The sequence below is a fragment of the Anomaloglossus baeobatrachus genome, chromosome 1 (assembly GCF_048569485.1).
Source record: "Anomaloglossus baeobatrachus isolate aAnoBae1 chromosome 1, aAnoBae1.hap1, whole genome shotgun sequence".
Lineage (NCBI taxonomy): Eukaryota > Metazoa > Chordata > Amphibia > Anura > Aromobatidae > Anomaloglossus > Anomaloglossus baeobatrachus.
In genome coordinates this window covers 686,995,250-687,017,239 of record NC_134353.1, presented here as the reverse complement: position 1 = coordinate 687,017,239, position 21,990 = coordinate 686,995,250, and the positions used below count along the sequence as shown (strand labels likewise).

The following is a 21,990-nucleotide window of genomic DNA, read 5'->3' as shown; positions in this document are numbered from 1 at the left end:
GTTTTTTTCCCATTGAGTTCAATATGGGTTAGTTACAAAAATTCCCCCAACACAAATACTACATGTGAACATACCCTAAGAAGGCTTCATATAACATGTTTACCAGTAATCCTTCCTTAGCAGAAGACATAAGGTGGTGTTACACACTACGATATATCGTGCGATCGCACCCGCCCCTGTCGTTTGTGTGTCACAGGCAATTTGTTGCCCGTTCCGCACAATGTCTTTAACCCCCGTCACACGTACTTACCTCTTTAACGACGTCGCTGTGGGCGGCGAACATCCTCTTCCTGAAGAAGGTGGGACGTTCGGCGTCACAGCAACGTCACACAGCGGCCACCCAATAGAAGCGGAGGGGCGGAGATCAGCGGCCAGAACACCCCGCCCACCTCTTTCCTTCCTCATTGCCGGCGGGACGCAGCTAAGCTGTGTTCGTCGTTCTTGGGGTGTCACACGTAGCGATGTGTGCTGCCTCACGAACGACGAATAACCAGCGCGCAGAAGGAGGAACGACATTATGAAAATGAACAACTTATCAACGGGCAACGATAAGGTGAGTATTTTTGCTCGTTAACAGTCGTTCGGAGGTGTCACATGGTACGACATCTCTAACGATGGCGGATGTGCGTCACAAATTTCGTGACCCCGACGACATATCGTTAGATATATCGCAGCATGTGACGGGGCCTTAAGAACATTTCCTTTCTGGAGATCGAAGCCTTTATTTACAGAGGTCATTATTTATGGGTGTATGTAACATAAGTGGTTATATAATATCCATTTATGTTTATTATAGAAACAATACAAATGTATCCATTCTCCCTCCCGATTAGATCACATATCCTGCTGGAAATGCAGTTACTGCTCCTGAAACATTACCCCGCTATTTACAAGGGACTGTTTATTTTCCTAAAGCTGTTCTAGGTTTTTGTTTGGGGAAGTTTTTATAACAAAGTGAACTGCCGAGAACTTTTTCCATTCTACACTTTTCGGTCTTTGTTGCCAAATATGGGACATCCAACACAGTTGAAAGGAAAGAGACTCAAATTTCTTGGACTCATTAAGAATGCATCAAGCAGAAACTGGATTTCCTATTTTGGTATTTATGTAGGAGACCAGAGTGAGGCAAGTTTGGAGCCGGATAAACATGCAAGCCGCGGAAGAATCCTCCGTAGGACATGCTCAGATGTTCTTAGAAACTTTCTGTACTTTCATACATCATGGACCTAAATCATCGACTTATGACACAAAGACGTTTACGCCGACGCTTTCACTATAGCGTTTGTCTGAAAGTTTTCTATGCCTTAGAGGGGGAGGCGTATAGGGATTTAAAGCAGGATCTCAGTGAAACAGTGTTACCAACACAGAATGAGTGAGATATTTATAGACATGTTGCACGTGTTTTGCATTAAAATGAATTCATTTTCCTTGTAATCACATTTCTGATCTCCCTGTCCGCATTCCACAAATCCCACAGCTCGGAGATCTTGGCCTGGATTTTACCAGGTTAAAGCGTTTAAACAGTTTATGTGGAAATTGGGGGGAAAAACACCTTAGACCTGGTTGGGCCTTTAAAAGGGAAATTATAGCATTCACATCTGAAAATGATATTTATTTCCTCGGCTACATTTAGCTTTCTTACCGACATAAGCCATCTCACACGGTTTTATGTGCCTTTCATTTGATTGTCCCTGTTTATAAAGCTTTACTTTTGCTGCACTGAAAACAATGTGCTGAATGTTATAAAGTATCAGCCCCCGCGCCGTGTGCAGCTAGAGCAGGCTGTCATCGCCCCTTACAGTTATGTCATTAATCAAACTGGCTCACCTGGACTCATTCTGACCCAGATTTCCCACGGAGACACCTCTGGAAGGTATTTTAGTAGTGATTTTTGGCTGCATTAGTAGTTGACATAAGGATGTTCTCTTACAGGGTGGCAATATGTCCAAATAATTGTAACTGTTAATTCACCTGTCCAGTGATCGCTTTCCTGATTTCATTATCAGCAAGCAAGCAGCCAGGATCTCATTCTTGTACTCTTTTCAACAAGAAAGCTGCCCAATGTCATTACTGCACCATTAAAGCAAGAAAGCTGCCCTGATCTTATTCCTGCACCATCAAGAAAGATGCCCTGATCTTATTCCTGCACCATCAAGAAAGATGCCCTGATCTTATTCCTGCACCATCAAGAAAGATGCCCTGATCTTATTCCTGCACCATCAAGAAAGATGCCCTGATCTTATTCCTGCACCATCAAGAAAGATGCCCTGATCTTATTCCTGCACCATCAAGAAAGATGCCCTGATCTTATTCCTGCACCATCAAGAAAGATGCCCTGATCTTATTCCTGCACCATCAAGAAAGATGCCCTGATCTTATTCCTGCACCATCAAGAAAGATGCCCTGATCTTATTCCTGCACCATCAAGAAAGATGCCCTGATCTTATTCCTGCACCAGCAAGAAAGATGCCCTGATCTTATTCCTGCACAAGCAAGAAAGCTGCCCTGATCTTATTCCCGCACCAGCAAGAAAGCTGCCCTGATCTTATTCCCACACCAGCAAGAAAGCTGCCCTGATCTTACTCCCGCACCAGCAAGAAAGCTGCCCTGATCTTACTCCCGCACCAGCAAGAAAGCTGCCCTGATCTTATTCCTGCACCAGCAAGAAAGCTGCCCTGATCTTATTCCTGCACCAGCAAGAAAGCTGCCCTGATCTTATTCCTGCACCAGCAAGAAAGCTGCCCTGATCTTATTCCTGCACCAGCAAGAAAGCTGCCCTGATCTTATTCCCGCACCATCAAGAAAGCTGCCCTGATCTTATTCCTGCACCAGCAAGAAAGATGCCCTGATCTTATTCCTGCACAAGCAAGAAAGCTGCCCTGATCTTATTCCCACACCAGCAAGAAAGCTGCCCTGATCTTATTCCCACACCAGCAAGAAAGCTGCCCTGATCTTACTCCCGCACCAGCAAGAAAGCTGCCCTGATCTTACTCCCGCACCAGCAAGAAAGCTGCCCTGATCTTATTCCTGCACCAGCAAGAAAGCTGCCCTGATCTTATTCCTGCACCAGCAAGAAAGCTGCCCTGATCTTATTCCTGCACCAGCAAGAAAGCTGCCCTGATCTTATTCCCGCACCAGCAAGAAAGCTGCCCTGATCTTATTCCCACACCAGCAAGAAAGCTGCCCTGATCTTATTCCTGCACCAGCAAGAAAGCTGCCCTGATCTTATTCCCGCACCAGCAAGAAAGCTGCCCTGATCTTATTCCTGCACCAGCAAGAAAGCTGCCCTGATCTTATTCCCGCACCAGCAAGAAAGCTGCCCTGATCTTATTCCTGCACCAGCAAGAAAGCTGCCCTGATCTTATTCCTGCACCAGCAAGAAAGCTGCCCTGATCTTATTCCCGCACCAGCAAGAAAGCTGCCCTGATCTTATTCCCACACCAGCAAGAAAGCTGCCCTGATCTTATTCCTGCACCAGCAAGAAAGCTGCCCTGATCTTATTCCTGCACCAGCAAGAAAGCTGCCCTGATCTTATTCCCGCACCAGCAAGAAAGCTGCCCTGATCTTACTCCCGCACCAGCAAGAAAGCTGCCCTGATCTTATTCCTGCACCAGCAAGAAAGCTGCCCTGATCTTATTCCTGCACCAGCAAGAAAGCTGCCCTGATCTTACTCCCGCACCAGCAAGAAAGCTGCCCTGATCTTATTCCTGCACCAGCAAGAAAGCTGCCCTGATCTTATTCCTGCACCAGCAAGAAAGCTGCCCTGATCTTATTCCCGCACCAGCAAGAAAGCTGCCCTGATCTTATTCCTGCACCAGCAAGAAAGCTGCCCTGAGTTTATTTCTCTGATTACCAACACCCGATCTCAGTCATGCACCCTTCTGGACAAGAAACCTGCCCTGATCTTATTCCTGTAACCTTACTAGCACTTGATCTCAGTCATACGCTCTTCTCAGCAAGAAAGCGGTCCTTATCTCCTTATTGCACTTTCACCATAATAAGGCTAGGTTCGCACACTGCGTCTCTTTGACGCTGCGTTTTTGTGCGTTTTTGGCCGCTAAAAACGCACAAAAACGCACTTGCGTCGAAAAAACGCATAAAAAAACGCATGCGTTTTTGCCGCGATTTGGTGCGTTTTTGGCTGCGTTTTGCATCTCTGCGTTTTGCTGCGTTTTTCCAATGCATTGCATGGGAGGAAAACGCAGAAAAACGCAGGAAAGAACTGACATGTCCATTTTTTTTTTTTAACTCAAAAACGCAGGTAAAAAAACCAGATGTGTGCGGACAGCAAAAATGAAAACTCATAGACTTTGCTGGGGAAGCAAAGTCCTGCAGTTTTAAGGCCAAAAACGCACCAGAAAAACGTGCAAAAACGCCGCGAAAAACGCACTGTGCGCACATAGCCTAAAGCTGCCTTGATCTCATTTCTGCACACTTATTAATGAGAAAACTACACCAATCTAATATCTACACCCTTATCAGCAAAATAGCTACCCTGCTTTCATTCCTCCACCCTTAAAAGTTACCCCCAAAAAGATGCCCCAATCGCAATCTTGCGTCTTAAAGGGATGTGCACATGACCTCCTTTTCAAAATTGTTGCAAGCCCACTGCAAAAAATAAACATAACGCATAGGAATTTAAAAAACGACATTGCTCTCATTCCATACTGCACGCTGTCAGGATTTTCTGGTGTCAGGTGGTCATGAAAATTGCAAATAAGCTATATGCATACTTGCGGCCACTTACCGGCTAGATCTGCTCGACCTTGCTCAATACAAGGGATTTGAGGGAGGCTGCACACAGCTAGAGGAAATGTAGCTGTAAGTATGCATACTGCATAATTTTGGTCATGTGGCAGCCCACTCTTGCCTCGGAAATTGCAGAATCCTGACAGCGTGTGGTGTGCACACTACAGACTTAGCAAAAGGCCAGACAACCCCTTTCAATGTTTTATCAAATGACAGTTTGGGAGTATGAAAAAACATCACTTGCTCTAATCACAGTGGATCAAGCATAAAGGGATTCTGTCAGCAGGTTTTTGCTATGTATTATGAGAGCAGCATGATGTAGGGGCAGATATTTCACTTACTGTGTTACGTGGAACTGGCCCACACGGTGACTGTGGATCCACTAAGCCTGTTGTTCTGGGTGGGCATATGGGTGCCGGTACAGCACCTCGGTGAAGCAGTTATTGACGAGTGCAGACAGGTAGCAAGGTGACTGGTCAACGCTGGCAGACCGCTAGCAAGGTGGCTGGTCAACGCTGGCAGACCGCTAGCAAGGTGGCTGGTCACCGCTAGCAGCCAGGTAGCAAGGTGGCTTGTCACTGTGGCGCCCCTGACCTGGTCAGGCACCACTGAGTACTGCACCCATGCTGGGGACAGTACAATACAGGTAATCCAGAAGGCTGACAGAGGTGTGGTACACAGGCGCATAGTAATCAGCTCTCACACATGTACCCATGAGAGGACCCCTGGGGATCCCAGGAGGGGGAAAAGCCTTGACCTTCACTGGAATAGTGGAGGGGGCCAAAAGCCTCCATCTCCTCTCAAGGGGTGTGGTAAGAGAATCTGGTTGCTAGGTGGCGTAGGCAAGAACAGGAGAGGAGGGGCAGTGAGTCAGTTAGAGCAGAACTCCATAGGGCTCAGTGAGGAGCAGACCTGTGGGGCTGTTGCTGTCTAACAGCGCCCGCGCAGTGGCTACTGACGGGGGAGAACGGTCAACTAGGAGTGCTACCCGAAATCCATCTTCAGCTAAAGAGAGAGCACGGAGTGGGAAGTAAGGAGACTGCTAGAGAGTACCAGGCCCAAACGGGCGGCAGATCCCGAAGCGGAGATAGATCCAGCTTTCTTTTGCTAAACCTGCCGGTGTGGGGCTCTCAAAGCCCACGCCACAACACCACAAAAAGCCGCAGCCACGTAGCCACAGTTAGGGCCCATAGCTCACAGGAGGCAAGAAGCTGGAGTGATCTGGCCCAGGCGACAAGCACACGGCGAACGAAGGGGAGAGAGGCTGCAGCATCTTCCCTGGGTGACCCCCATAGGGACTCAAAGTCGGGGTCACCCCAAACCACCAAGGGCTAAGGAAGGCGAGTTAGTAGTCACCCTCACAAGTCAGCCTGAAGGACACCTGGTTCCTGCCTGGTTCATCCCAGCTACGCCCGGGTTACTCACCCTGCCACCTGAAGTGAGTAAAAACCCTGAAAGACATTCTGCCTGTGTGGAGTTATTCTGCGCCTTGTGGTACTACGCACCTACACCGGGCCCTGGGGCTTGCCTCACTCTCAGGAGGCTATCCCAACTAACTGCACATACCATCAGCCCCAGACGACCCTCAACCTGCAGTGGCGGTCCCCCACTGACCGCAATACTGAGAGTGGCGTCACGACAAGAAGAAGATCTCCTACCTGTGACCAGATCCAGCTACGTGGAGTCCCTGAAGGTAATGCACCGACACAACACCTGTGGGGCTTCACATCTGGCGTCACGAACAGGATAAGGACTAGACCTGTTCAGACAGGTGACCATGTGCCTGGGCGGTCCGCTTGGAAAATTGGAAGCGCCGCCATATTGCCACCATGAAAAGCGCGCTGAAAAACAACAGCAGCCCGCGCTGGGAGAAGTTACCGCCCACGAAGAGGTGTGGCTACCCAGAGATCCCCTGCAGAGTTCTGACCTTGCCAGCTATGAGAGTGGAAGCGTCCAGAGACGTCGGGACAGAAAGGAAGCCACAAGCCTGCTGCTGGGAGAGGAGCTGCTGAAAGAGGCAGAGCAGAAACTGAACAGCTTGCTATCAGAGGCAACGGCGAGTCCACAGCTGGAGAGTCGTGCAGAAGAGGGCGCAGAAGAAATGGCGTCTGACCGCAGAAATCCAGAACCGGGCTCCGCTGCCTGGTGGTATCGGGAGCTGGCCCAGTTCTGCGACCGACTGGAGACCCGGGTTGTGGAGCAGATCCGGGAAGAACGAATGGAAATGCTGGAGATGACCGCGGCGGTTCGGGCCTATGAAAGGAGAGCCGCGCGCCGAGTGCCAGACAGGATGGCGATGACGCAGACTCCGATGCTGCCACCGATGGGTGAGTCCAGTATTACCCCTGCCGGCCCGGATGCCCTGACCCCTGCTGCCACGCTCGCGGTCCCTGAAGAGGCGCCCGGCGCGGCGACGCTGAGCCAGGCCGCAGCCACGCCAGGTGCGGCCCGCCAAGCCCCGGCCGCCGCAGCGATGCCCTGCTCGGCCCGCCAAGCCCCGGCCGCCGCAGCGATGCCCTGCTCGGCCCGCCAAGCCCCGGCCGCCGCAGCGATGCCCTGCTCGGCCCACCAAGACCCGGTCCCTGCAGCAACGCCCAGTCCGGCCCGCCAAGAACCGGCCGCAACAGCGACGCAGATCCAGGCCGCCGCCACGCCAGGCTCGGCCCGCACAGACCAGGCCGCCGCCACGCCAGGCTCGGCCCGCACAGACCAGGCCGCCGCCATACAGGGCGCGGCCCGCCAAGACCAGGCCGCCGCCATACAGGGCGCGGCCCGCCAAGACCAGGCCGCCGCCATGCCAGGCGCGGCCCGCCAAGAGATTGCATCACCATTTTCCCCGGCCTGCAAGGCCAGAGCAGACACCGCTCCCCAGCCTAAGGAAGTCCCTACTAGGAAATCCCTGATAGGTGAAGACTCCGCATACTGGCAGCTGAAGGCTGACCTAGAGGCCCAGTTCCCACAAGAGATGGTGGATCGGTATCTGCTCCCTCCGCACACCCCCAAGAGGGTTCCGGCAACCCCTGCAGCAACCACGCCAAAGAGTCCCCCGCCTGGGCCTGCTGAAGAAAGCCCATCCCCAGCACTGCCACCAAAGGAGTGCCAAGAAGAACTAAGGGGGAGAGGAGGCCAGGAAGCTGAGGAGCTGACTCCGGAGCCACCGGCAGTGGAGCAATACTCAGAGCCGGAGATGTTACCCTATTCCCGTTGGGATGAGGAGGACTTGACACCGTCTGCTGATGAAGACCAGCCCAGAAACCTCACCTGGGGCCCTGCAGGCATTGAGGTAACAGCCCAGCAGAACCCAGCCCGCAAGACAAGGCGTCGCAACAGAACAACGCTGTCCCCTGCACCACAGTCTCCAGAGCAGAGAGAAGTCACAGCCAGAGACCTACAGGAGAAAAGGTTCCTGAGAAGAGCCAAAGCCCAGGTCAGAGGACCCCTTTGCAGAGGAGTAGTGGAGGATTTCAATTTGAGAAGTGGATATGGATTCATTGTAGCCCCTGGTATCAAAGAAGGGATATTTGTCAACAGAAGAGATGTGAACGCTCATCTGCCTAGAGGACACCCTGGCAGAAACTTAAAGATGGGAAATACAGTACAATTCACTATGCATGAAGGCGAAAGAGGATTGTATGCGCTTGATGTAGCACCATGTCCCAAAGAAGAAAGAAAAGACAGAGATAAAGAAACAGATGCAGCAAAGGAAACAGATGAAGATCGAGAAAGCAGAGACAAGGAACCTGTAGATGAGACAACAACAGATGAAGAAAGAGGCCAAGAAAGCAACAGGTGCCGCAGCCCTACAGGCCCAAGCCCTGGTGAAATGGAGGAGTAAAGTAAAGAAAGAAGTTATCAGTTAAAGTTTTGAAAAAGTTTGTTTTGCAACGTTCTCAAGTTCAAGTAATGTGCCCACAAAAACTATTGTGAGAAAACCATAAACCTTAAGGCTATGAACTGGCTATAGCCACAAACTCTCGCAGTGTAAATAGTTACACCAGAGGGCACCACCACCACCAGAGTCAGCCTGTTTAGGGGCTTGGCTCGTCTGCAACCAGGAGGAGCCCGTCCGTATATAGGGCCTTGGCTCACCTGCGACCAGAGAGCATGCCTGTTTATGGGGCCTGGCTCTCCACCACAAAGAGGGTACCTGGTCAGCACCAACTGTGGAGGCCGCCTCTGCATCCTGCCAGAAGAGGCTGAAGGCGCGGATCCACCAAGCCAGGTATACCCTGAAACCACCAGCCCATGTAAGCCGCCTCTACATCCTGCCAGAAGTGGCTGAAGTCGCGGCCAACGTGAAAGGGTTTTGGGTGGGTTAACGGACTTGTGGGTGGAGGGTGGTGATGTATGGTACTTGGTGCTTTTAAAAATGTTTTACATGTTTTAATGTTTTATGCATTTTAAAATGTTGTCTTTCAGCCCGAGGACGTGCTGGTGATAACTAAGGGGGAATGTGGCGCCCCTGACCTGGTCAGGCACCACTGAGTACTGCACCCATGCTGGGGACAGTACAATACAGGTAATCCAGAAGGCTGACAGAGGTGTGGTACACAGGCGCATAGTAATCAGCTCTCACACATGTACCCATGAGAGGACCCCTGGGGATCCCAGGAGGGGGAAAAGCCTTGACCTTCACTGGAATAGTGGAGGGGGCCAAAAGCCTCCATCTCCTCTCAAGGGGTGTGGTAAGAGAATCTGGTTGCTAGGTGGCGTAGGCAAGAACAGGAGAGGAGGGGCAGTGAGTCAGTTAGAGCAGAACTCCATAGGGCTCAGTGAGGAGCAGACCTGTGGGGCTGTTGCTGTCTAACAGCGCCCGCGCAGTGGCTACTGACGGGGGAGAACGGTCAACTAGGAGTGCTACCCGAAATCCATCTTCAGCTAAAGAGAGAGCACGGAGTGGGAAGTAAGGAGACTGCTAGAGAGTACCAGGCCCAAACGGGCGGCAGATCCCGAAGCGGAGATAGATCCAGCTTTCTTTTGCTAAACCTGCCGGTGTGGGGCTCTCAAAGCCCACGCCACAACACCACAAAAAGCCGCAGCCACGTAGCCACAGTTAGGGCCCATAGCTCACAGGAGGCAAGAAGCTGGAGTGATCTGGCCCAGGCGACAAGCACACGGCGAACGAAGGGGAGAGAGGCTGCAGCATCTTCCCTGGGTGACCCCCATAGGGACTCAAAGTCGGGGTCACCCCAAACCACCAAGGGCTAAGGAAGGCGAGTTAGTAGTCACCCTCACAAGTCAGCCTGAAGGACACCTGGTTCCCGCCTGGTTCATCCCAGCTACGCCCGGGTTACTCACCCTGCCACCTGAAGTGAGTAAAAACCCTGAAAGACATTCTGCCTGTGTGGAGTTATTCTGCGCCTTGTGGTACTACGCACCTACACCGGGCCCTGGGGCTTGCCTCACTCTCAGGAGGCTATCCCAACTAACTGCACATACCATCAGCCCCAGACGACCCTCAACCTGCAGTGGCGGTCCCCCACTGACCGCAATACTGAGAGTGGCGTCACGACAAGAAGAAGATCTCCTACCTGTGACCAGATCCAGCTGAGTGGAGTCCCTGAAGGTAATGAACAGACACTGCACTTGTGGGGCTTCACATCACCGCTAGCAGACAGGTAGCAAGGTGGCTGGTCACCGCTGGCAGACAGGTAGCAAGGTGGCTGGTCACCGCTGGCAGACAGGTAGAAAGGTGGCTGGTCACCGTTGGCAGACAGGTAGAAAGGTGGCTGGTCACTGTTGGCAGACAGGTAGAAAGGTGGCTGGTCACCGTTGACAGACAGGTAGCAAGGTGATTTGTCACCACTGGCAGACAGGTAGCAAGGTGACTGGTCACCACTGGCAGAAAGGTGGCAAGGTGACTGGTCACCACTGGCAGACAGGTAGCAAGGTGACTGGTCACCACTGGCAGACAGGTAGCAAGGTGACTGGTCACCACTGGCAGAAAGGTGGAAAGGTGACTGGTCACCACTGGCAGAAAGGTGGCAAGGTGACTGGTCACCACTGGCAGACAGGTAGCAAGGTGACTGGTCACCACTGGCAGACAGGTAGCAAGGTGACTGGTCACCACTGGCAGACAGGTAGCAAGGTGACTGGTCACCACTGGCAGAAAGGTGGCAAGGTGACTGGTCACCGTTGGCAGACAGCTAGCATGGTGACTGCTGACAGACAGGACTCTAGAGTTCACAGAAGCCACAGTGCAGCACAACAGAGTCCAGATAAGTCCCACAGCACTCACAGAAAAAGGGCTGGACTCCATCTGTACCAGGAGACCAGGTGTGATGGCCAAGAAGCACTTAAATAGACCAAGGCAGTACATCAAATGAAACACGCCAGGTTAAATGCAAAACCTGACATGGAGTGGAGTACAAATCAGTGGCAGGAGCATGACATACTGCATTGCATTGTGTAGTTTTATTATAATCCCTGTCTTTACTGCTATAGATGTAGTCATGTTCAGAATGCTAAGCTATGAAAACCCCCCTACCTCCATACCTCTGATTGGCAGCTTCCTGTGTACACTATATATTGCCTGCAAGCTGCCAATCAGTGATTTACACATATTAGCTGGTCTGGTTTGCACATGACACTTAGTCCAGCAGTGATCATCTCCTGCTGATAAAATACTGATTGTATTGAAACTACAGCAAGCTGCTGAACAAGTCACACATTCTGAAATTAGGTTTTGTGCCCCTACATTTTGCTGCTCTCAGATTTTGTAGTAAAAAATCTGCTGACAGATTCCCTTTCAATAAAGAAAGAATTTCTGATTTTCAAAGACTATAGACAGCGATGAACCTGGTTGGCTTGTTCACAACTTTACTAGTTATTTCAATGTTAATTCTGTAGATGGAGAAAAGTATCCGTATGTCGAGCGTAATAACTGACAGGACTATGCTATTTCCAATCTAAACAAATATTATTCTCATTGGTATTATTATGTTGCAGATCAATTCCATATGTGCCACTGGAGACACAATGTAAAATCCACATCTCGATTATTTATTATATTTGCCTTACAATAAATTATACATTGTGTATATAGGTTAATCCTCGGGTATCTGCTATTTATTGCCCTTTATAGGCCTAGCTGAAGGCAATTAGAGAAATAAATTGTGGTCTTTACTGCAGGTCAGCTCGATTTTCCTGGTCATCTAGTAGAAATCCCAGCCCTCAGCTCACATATACCGAACAGAGCGGTCCCGTCAACCATCGAAGCAAAAGGATTGTGACATTTGAAATAGACTATGAAGAAAGTGTTCCCTTCCCTGGGGTGGGAGTTATGATCACATCCGAGCCGCCATGAATTCTAAAATCGAAATTTATCCTGGCTTATTTCTATGAAAATATTATCTGCAGGCAATATTATTTTTATTATTATTATTTTTTATTATTATTTTTTATAATTATTATTCTTTACTATTGTATGGTTGGAGAATTTAATAAAGTTCGCAAAAATACACTTTATAAAGAAATCCATAAGACTAAAATCTATTTCTTCTCCTTATCTATTTAGTGAAAGAAATATGTAAATTCCAACACGTTATCACAAGGAGAGCCTGGGGGAATATGCTGTATTATTAATTGAATGTCCTATTATATGTATGTGGCATTGTGGTTTAATAGGTTTTCAGATGTGTGATTATAGGAGGTTACTTTATATCACAAGGTGCTGAGATGGAATCTGGTGGGAACAAGTGAGTGTACAGCTCCACGGCACAGAATATGCTTTTTTCCCCCGATGTTGAAACATCAGCATAATCCTCTGATGTAGCCGGTTTGGTCAGTGTATGATAAATATTCAATTACTCTCCGGCTTTCCTTTAATACAGAACACAAACATGGGAAAGCACCCACAGGCTTATCTTTTCAAAGTGTAATAGGCTCCGCTGGTTTGAATTCCACCCTCAAGATACAAATAGAAAACATAGAAGGCAGAAAATATCTCCTTATATTTAGATTTACTCATTGATCTATTTAAGTCGCAGTGGTTTCAGCTTATGGCACACGGTGACGCAGGTTCCCCCGGTTGCTTTTCGCTTTAGAGACAAGATCGGGGTTATATTACAGTGCACTTGGTGTGACGGCATCTTTTATAATCAACTCCACAGGCTCGCTGCTCTTTTTAGAAGAAAAATGTTTCCTCGCATAACTGTGGTTTCAGTGAGGATTTACATACCGATACGTCACAGCCTGTGTCCTTGAGGATGACTTTCAATCTGTGGCTGAGCGCATTTTCGTAACCTTAGAGCAAACCCGAGTAGCCTACAAACAGTAAAAGTAGGTATACTGTATGGTGGATAGTAAGGCCACGTGCACACATGGAGCATTTGGTGAGGTTTTTACCTCAGTATTTGGAAGGCCATGTGCACACGTAGAGCATTTGGGAAGTTTTTTACCTCAGTATTTGTAAGGCCATGTGCATACGTGGAGCATTTGGGAAGTTTTTTACCTCAGTATTTGGAAGGCCATGTGCACACGTAGAGCATTTGGGAAGTTTTTTACCTCAGTATTTGGAAGGCCATGTGCATACGTGGAGCATTTGGTGAGCATTGTAAGGCCACGTGCACATGTTGAGTATTTCGTGAGTTTTTAACCTTAGGATTTGTAGCCAAAACTGTGAGTGGAACAATCTAAAGAAAAGTATAAAAAGTGTAATAGAAACACGGGAACCACTACTACTCCCCACCCCGCCAGCCTGCACACTTGACTCCAAACACCTTAGGTTATTCGATGGCCACCTTGCGTATATATGTGTATATATATATATATATATATATATATATATATATATACATGCGCACGCACACACACACAATATACAGTTACACAGGAAGTGACTACGGCCTTGTTGATATAGCAGTGTCTTATTCCTGTGGAATTCCTTCACAGATTTCAGATCACACACTCGGGTCAGCTAATAAGATATTCTTGGTGCAATCGCAGCATGCTGCGTTTGGCGGCAAGTCTCAGCTCATGCACCCCCATACAAGTCTATGGGAGTGTGTGAAACATCGCACTGCACTCACATGTTATGCGACTACAGTGCGATATATGCAGAGACATGCCGGGGAGGAGATGGGGATAAAGTGTTCCCTCCCTCTTCGCTGAGGCTGTGATACAACCTCAAGATCGCATCACAGTCGCATGACTCTCGGATGACACTCACAGCAGAGGGTCATTAGCATATCGCTTCCGATGCTCTCATATTGAAAGTGGTACGCAAGTGGAAAAGAGCCCTTATTGTCTTTCATTGTTCACATATTCAAAGACCCTTTTTTACTTGTCAGGGATCAAAATTACCCATACAAGTCTATGGACCCGCGGAAATCACGGGCATCACATGGATGTCATCAGTGTAAAGTTCTTGTGCTGAATATATCTATATATCCCCAGCACACACATGAAAATAGAGGACAAAAATATGAATGCAAGTGACTTTATTTTGACAGACTGCAAAAAGGTGGACCTCGACTAGAGCAAAAATGAAGCAAGTGACAGCAGCGGCTGATACAGCAGCGCTGGAGAAGGTGAGTATGGAAATTCTTTTTATTTCAGACACGTGTGTTTTTTCCGGTGCATGTCACACGAATCACATCCGTGCAGTCCGTGTGACACCCGTGATGCTGGAGAAAAAACGGACATGTCTATGTGTGGGGCACACGTATGCTCCACATGTCCACACGGTCCATGGCAAAACACGCACGTGTGCGCAGACCCATTGATTTTAATGGGTCCACGTGTGCCCGTGTCTCCGGCACGTGAGGAAATGGATCAAACACATACCGGAGACACGAACGTGTGAAGGAGGCCTAATGCTGAGCGGCAGTCAGTCAGTGCAGAGGGTGGTTACAGCCACTGGTCTCCATACACAGCGGTGACTGAATCCACACAAGAGCAACCCTATGACTGAAACCGGAATGCTGCCCGGTTAATAAAGTACATTTCCTTCCGGCAGCGGGGTTTAAAGTGCAGGCACTGGGCAAATGAACCATGCTGGGCCTAAATGAGACGCGCACATGCGGGAGAATTCCTGGAGCTGGTGGTGACGTTGGCTCATGAAAATCATGTTATCATGCCCACATGGGCATTATAAGATGGAAACAGGGCTGACCAGTTAGGGGTACTAATACCTCTGTGGCTAGTCACAGGCCTAATTAGTATTAGGACAATGAGGTTAATAAGTATTTTTTAAAACCTTCATATTAGTGAATAGCATTTTACAGAGCTGGTGAGGGAGGGATTTTGGGCATACAGGTTACAATACTGCTGGGCTGAAGGGTATAAGGGACCTGACTGGCTCCTTTAAATAAAGTGGAAAGCCCCATTGAACATTGTATCACATGTAATAATATTCCGGATACAAATAATCCTTGCAAACCCTATTAATAGCTTTCTACAGGACTTAGAATTCAGACCTCAGTTGTTGAAACGCCGGGCGTGTCAGTCATCATCATATTTCCAGAATAATGAGAATGATAACTGACACGTCTGCAGCAACTGGAGAATCTGCAGTGGTGTATGACGCCGCATGCTGGTCCAAAGGCAGGTGTGAGGTTTCCCTAAACTACCGACGTCTCAAGACATTATTGAGGACGTTCTTTTATCCCTAGCTGGAATGTCTGCTTAGATCATTCCTGCAGTACAACGTGGACCTTGCTGTAGGGGCCTGAAAGATCTCCCGGCAGATGACAACCGCACACTTGCCTGCATTGTGCTGTGAAATAGTAAGCGTTTGATGTCAGACAGCGACAGTTCAATATGGCAAATGCCGCCATGTGTGTCAGAGTTCAAATAGCACATCACTTTTCATTAGCTGCAATATTTAATTTGTGTCCATCTGTTTAACCACGGAGGCAAGTTCTCTTGTCTTTGTTTAGATTACAGAGCGCCACAAATGTAATTTACTGGCCCGATTCCTCACTCTTGTTTCGTTTTGGCTTAAGAGCCGCACAATAGTAATGGCAGTTAATGGAATAAATTCTGTCTTCAATCCAATTAATTAGAAATTGCCCTCCAATCACTGTTTGCTAATGGAAAGCAGATTAGATATTTGTGTTCACAAATGTGCCTTGTCACCTCTGATTTTAACTAATGCCATGTTTGCGGCGTTTCTACTAGACTATGGGTGCTCAACTCGTGGAAAACAGACTACGATAATGATAACAGATCCGTGATGCTGTAACAGCTGTTCATGGCTAATGTGCGTATTATTGGGATGTGAGATGCAGCTGTAGTACAGGTCATGACGATCAGAGGCCTTCTATCATGGAAAACAACGGTTACTACAATTCATCCATTTGTGTATTAGGAGCTGTCAGGATGGAGCCACACATGGACTTTTGCCATATACTAGACACTTAAGGGTACTTTACACGCTGTGACATCGCTAGCGATGTCGTGCGCGATAGCACCCGCCCCCGTCGTATGTACGACAATTGGTGCTCGCTGCCGTAGCGAACATTATCGCTACGGCAGTGTCACACACACATACCTTGTCAGCAACGTCACTGTGACTGCCGAACTATCCCTCCCTCAAGGGGGAGGTGCATTCGGCATCATAGCGACGTCACTGCGGCATCACTAAGCGGCCGGCCAATAGAAGCGAAGGGGCGGAGATGAGCGGGACATAACATCCCGCCCACCTCCTTCCTTCCATATTTCCAGTGGATGCAGGTAAGGAGATGTTTGTCGTTCCTGCGGTGTCACACACAGCGATGTGTGCTGCCGCAGGAACGACAAACAACATCGTACCTGCAGCAGCAACGATATTAAGGAAAGGAGCGACGTGTCAACGATCACCGTTTTTGAACGATTTTGCGATCGTTGATCGTCGCTCCTTGGTGTCACACGCTGCGATGTTGCTACCGGCGCCGGATGTGCGTCACTAACGACGTGACCCCGATGATATATCAGTAGCGATGTCGCAGCATGTAAAGCACCCTTTAGGATGGGCCTACATGCCGGTAGTGCATCACCGGGTAAAAGTAATGATGGTGAATGTGGCCAGTAATCCAAACCTTCATTTTTGCATCGTCGCATTCACTATTATTAGTTGCTGGCATTGCGTTCTTATGTCACACGGCCTTATAATCGCGTCGTTCTAGCCTTATGGAGCTTTGCATTGTTGCAGCAGTTTGTTACCTTCTCTTCTGCTAGTTGAAATCAAGTCCATTTGTATTAAAATTCCTGCAAAAAAATTTGATAACATTGCAACAAATTTCTGCAACAAAATCTGTCAAATGTGAATTCAGTCAAAGGGTATGGGCATATAACTTTTTTTTCAGGTGGATGAACCTGCTGGTTTTCCAAAATCTTTCTCAAGATTCTTCAGGAAGCTCTATGGAGTTCTTTTGTCATCTTCTGAGTGCTCTTTCATGTTTTTGTTTCTCAGAGACATCCAATTGCCTTGTATTGTAACATATGGAGCGTCTACAGAGCAGAAAACGCCTGAAGAATAGTCATTAGTGATAAGCGAGCGCTGCCATGGTCGGGTACTCGGATACACATAACGAGCAGGTCAGACGCTTGGACGGGCTCAACTCGAGTATTGAGTATAATGGAAGTCAGTGGGGAACTCGAGCATTGTTCCAGGTTTCGAGTCCCAAGCATGGTAGTACTTGCTCATCACCAGTGGTTATCTGACCTCTTTTAACTGTTGGCATCTTTGGAGACTGAACATATGTACAGAAAGTCGTTTTTACATTGAAATGCAAATGTTCATTCTTTTGACTATTTTAGTTAGAGCTTTTTGAGACAGGTTTTTGAGCAGGCTCGCCTGAAAAAGAACCTATAGTAAGGCCACGTGCACATGTTAAGTATTTGGTGAGTTTTTTTGCCTCAGTATTTGTAGCCAAAACCAGGAGTGGGTGAATAATACAGAAGTGGCTCACATGTTTCTATTCTACTTTTCCTCTGATTGTTCCACTCCTGGTTTTGGCTGCAAATACTGAGGTAAAATATTGACGTATGCACGTGGCCAAAAAGGGCAAGCAAATAATGCCAAATAACTTTCTCTGTGTTTTCAAATTTTAACTAGACACTTTTTTCAGCATTGTATCCTGAGTAAATGCCCTGTTTGTGTCACTTTTGTCTGTTTACATGGACCAGCCGGCGGCAGCACAATATGACAACCGATCAGTAAACTTTTACAGATCAGCCGTCATGTAAATGCCTGTTTACACAGGTAGACCAAAGTAAATGATGCGCACTGAGCCATCTATACTAGATCATTCACTGCTTATAGGCTGCCATAGTTGGCAGAGGGAGTTCTATTTATACAGGCAGACCAAAGTAAACAATGCGCACTGAGCCAACTATACTAGATTGCTCAGTGTGCATAGGCTGCCATAGTTCTTAGCAGTGGAAACCCTTTTTACACAAGCAGACAAACGTAAACAATGTGCAGTGAGCCATCTATACTAGATCGCTCAGTACTTATAGGCTGCCATAGTTGGCAGAGGGAGTCCTGTTTATACATGTAGACCAAAGTAAATGATACACAGTGAGCCATTTACACTAGATGGCTCAGTGTGCATAGCTGCTATAGTTCTTGGCAGTGGGTGTCCTGTTTACACAGGGAGACCAAAGTAAGTGATGCGCAGTGAGCCTTTTATACCAGATCTCTAAGTGTGCATAGGCTGCCATAGTTCTTGGCAGTGGGTGTCCTGTTTACACAGGGAGACCAAAGTAAACGATGTGCAATGAGCCTTTTATACTAAATCGCTCACTGTGCATAGGCTGCCATAGTTCTTGGCAACAGATGTCCTGTTTACACAGGTAGGCCAAACTAAATGATGCTCAGTGAGTCATTTATACCAGATCTCTGTGTGCATAGGCTGCCATAGTTCTCGGCAGCGTGAGTCCTGTTTACACAGGATGCTACACCCCCCAAGAACGATGATCTTTTGTGCTACAGAAGGATCATTTCACCCACTGAGCATTTTGCTTCTTCTTCAGGTGACCGGCAGCCTGTTTTACACTGCAAGATAATCGTGAAACGAGTGGTTTTAACAACACTTGTTTACGAATATCTTTCAGGGTAAATGCCCTTTTAATTTAATTCCCTTATTTAACGTGCATACACTAACCAATTCCATAGTAAGTCATTTAATCTAAATGTGTTTTGAGGTATAGGAGTAAATGGAAGTACCATGGGGAGATGTACAGGGAGTCCTACAAAAACCATGCAGGTCTTGCAAAGCATTGTATCACCATGTCACCAGTGGCAAATACCTTCCCAACGCTGCTTGCCCTCAGAATAGAATTAGTCATGGATTTCCTTCACATATTTTATTCCCCTGAGTATTGACATGTGGTTATTCATGAGTTATGATGGGATACATTTTTCACATTGTTAGGTTGATCTCTGTAATCTCTCGTAGAGCTGAGAGGGATCAATACAACATTGGTGCACAGCTCTGCAGTCTGAGCGTCCGCAGAGTTATGGCACTGACTGAGGTCATGTCTGCCACTACTACAGTTTTCAGGTCTCTTTTCTAATAAATGCTATATCATATGTCAGATGGAGCTTGGATTATTTTTGGCTAAGAACATTTCTTACACAGAAAAAATGAGAACTATTCAATTTATTTTATCTTCATTAAAGGTTGTATGTTACACCCCAACTATTAATAAGAAATAAGATTATTGCTAAGTAGATGAGATTTTAAGAAATCTATGATTCAGGAAATGCACAGCTTTTACAATATACAGCATGTGATTGTGCAGAATTTATTGTGCATTTCTCCTATTGCCACAAAATCTGTAGTTAACAACAAATGCAGATTTTACTGCAGATCATCAGTGGAAAAATCTGCAGCAAATCTGCTTCATGTGAAACAGCATGTCTATGTCTATCCAGTGCCATCATGTTGTCATTGGCTTCTGTTGTGAAAAAATCTTTCCTGTTCCTGTTCCTTCAATATGACAAAGAGTGTGCATCATGTATGCATCCCATTATATTAAAGGGCTTGTCCGAAAATTTTATATTAATGGGTCAACAATATCTGATTATTGGAGTATGACATCCAGCACCCACACCAATTTGCTATTCACAGTGCTGGCCGGTTGTGCGCAGTTGCAGAGCTGCACATGTCTGTCAACTATACAGTTGGCATTAGAGATGGGCAAGCACTAAAATGCTTGGGTGCTCGTTATGCGAGTCGAGCAGGTCAGACGCTCTGAAAGGGCTCAACTCGAGTAACGATTATTATGGAGGTCAATGATTGGCCAGTTCGGCTCTTCGCCCACATACAGCCAGCCATAAACAGAGCATTTCCGGAGGGAGAGAGGGCAGGTTTTGTTTTCTTGACACACTACATCAAAGAACCTTCTTTTTATTCTCCAGGAGAGCTATTCAGAGACTGCAAATGGTTATCAACAGGGGGGCCGACTCACATCATGCAGTGAAAGGAGCCGGCTCTTTGTGTTCTTGTTTCATGGACAACACATCCGAGCACCGCAAGTATCCGAGCACCCTGATGCTTGATCAGATATCGAGCAGTGGTGAGCACACTTTTTCAATAGTGGGCATGGCCAGTTACTGCAATCTGCTCCCTATTCACTCAATAAGGGGCAAACGGGCAGTGTATGGCCACTATGCACTTGATGGAGCTCTGGAATGGAGCGCATTCGACCGCCGGTGGCACCAGGAATTGTCGGGGATGCCAGGTGTCACCCCAACTGATCAGATATTAATATCCTAAGGATAGGCCAGCAATATAAAAGTCCTGGTCAACCTCTAAGTGTCAATGCTAAATTTGGGGAAAAACTACAACAGGGTGCAGTATCTTGGTTAGCATCAAGCCCTTATTTCATGTGACCAGGGCTCAGTTTTGTCAGCCTGTATCCAGCACCAATATGTATTGTTTTATACTATGTTGTTTGTTTCGTTGGCTAATTATTTACCACTAGAACTTCTTCCAGATTATGTGCACACGCTGCAGATTTGGTGCAGAAATTTTTTACAGCAAATGTGCACGTTGCAAACGTGGCAGACAACTGCATCGAAAACCGGATCCGTTTTTTTGTTTAGGTGCGGATTTTGATGTGTTTTTTGGGGGGCCACGCAGAAAGAAAAGAGAAAGAGAGATGTTAAAAAAAACTGCATAAAAAAACGCGGCGTGTGCACAGGGCCTTATAGTTCAGTCTAGATTGGAAAAATAATAATGCAAAGGATATTCCTTTAGTGGTATGGCTTGTATGCAGTGTACGCTCATGATATATACATTATGCTGGCTTATCTTATTCAGTATAGACTGGCTCTCTCCACACTGGCCGCGTATCTTATTAGTCTCGGCTTACCTGTCTGAGCACAATTGGATCTGGCACAGTGACACTGATTGGCAGACTGGCGCTTTGGGGTCCCCTCAGGGCTGGCATTGATAACCACATCTACACCGTATACTGAAATGCTTCTACTTCTCTTTAGCTTACAATTTTACTCTCTTCTATATTGCATGGAAAATAAAAGCTGCAAAGTCTGTAGGTGCTTGATTAACATTGATTGCAACGTTACGACTATGATGAAGGAGTAAAGCGCTACCCGGGGATCATAGCAGTTATTACGCTTTTGGTTCATTGTATTGATTTGTTCTAGTTTTTCATACTAAGCAATGTACGGTGAATAAATATTAGATCAGGGCTCGCTGGCAGACGGACAGGGGGATGAATGCATCACTTTGGAATGGCAGGAATGAGCACAATAGTTTTTTCAGCAGTATAGACCATATTAAATAAATCTTAGAGGACAGAGTAATTAAGGACAGGGAGACTTTTATGATGTCACTCAATACCATTCCCTGAAAGGGCAACAGTGTCAAATGAATCTGCCACCGTCCTTTTAATAGCAGAGATGGTCTGTGAAGGTGTCAGTAAGGTCACTGATAAGATTGAAATATGGGAACTGACCTGGGCTCATACTGAATTTATATGGACTATTGATTCAAGGTGGAGCCGGTAAATGTCAGACTCAAGTGCACCACTCCATTTGTTCCCATATATAAAGGGGCAACAATAGATTTGTATTGCATGGCCACTTTATTGCTATGTATCAGGCCATCCGAGTCAAGGTCAAATACAGATTACAAAACCTTTAATCATTGACTCCAACCCCAAAATCTAATCTGGATGTTGGAATTGGAATAATTAAAGCCATATCCAGCTGCATTTTTATTAGAGTTGGTATGATAATTGCATTAAATTCTATCAGAAGTTTAGGAATACGACGTTCTGACTCTT

General features: G+C 47.2%; 1 protein-coding gene across 2 annotated transcripts in view; it reads left to right on the top strand.

The window, feature by feature from the left end:
* The window catches only part of TTC28 (tetratricopeptide repeat domain 28), a 672,774-nt gene that overhangs the window by 184,514 nt on the left and 466,270 nt on the right, over nt 1-21,990 (top strand). The gene's annotated exons all lie outside the window — the stretch shown is intronic.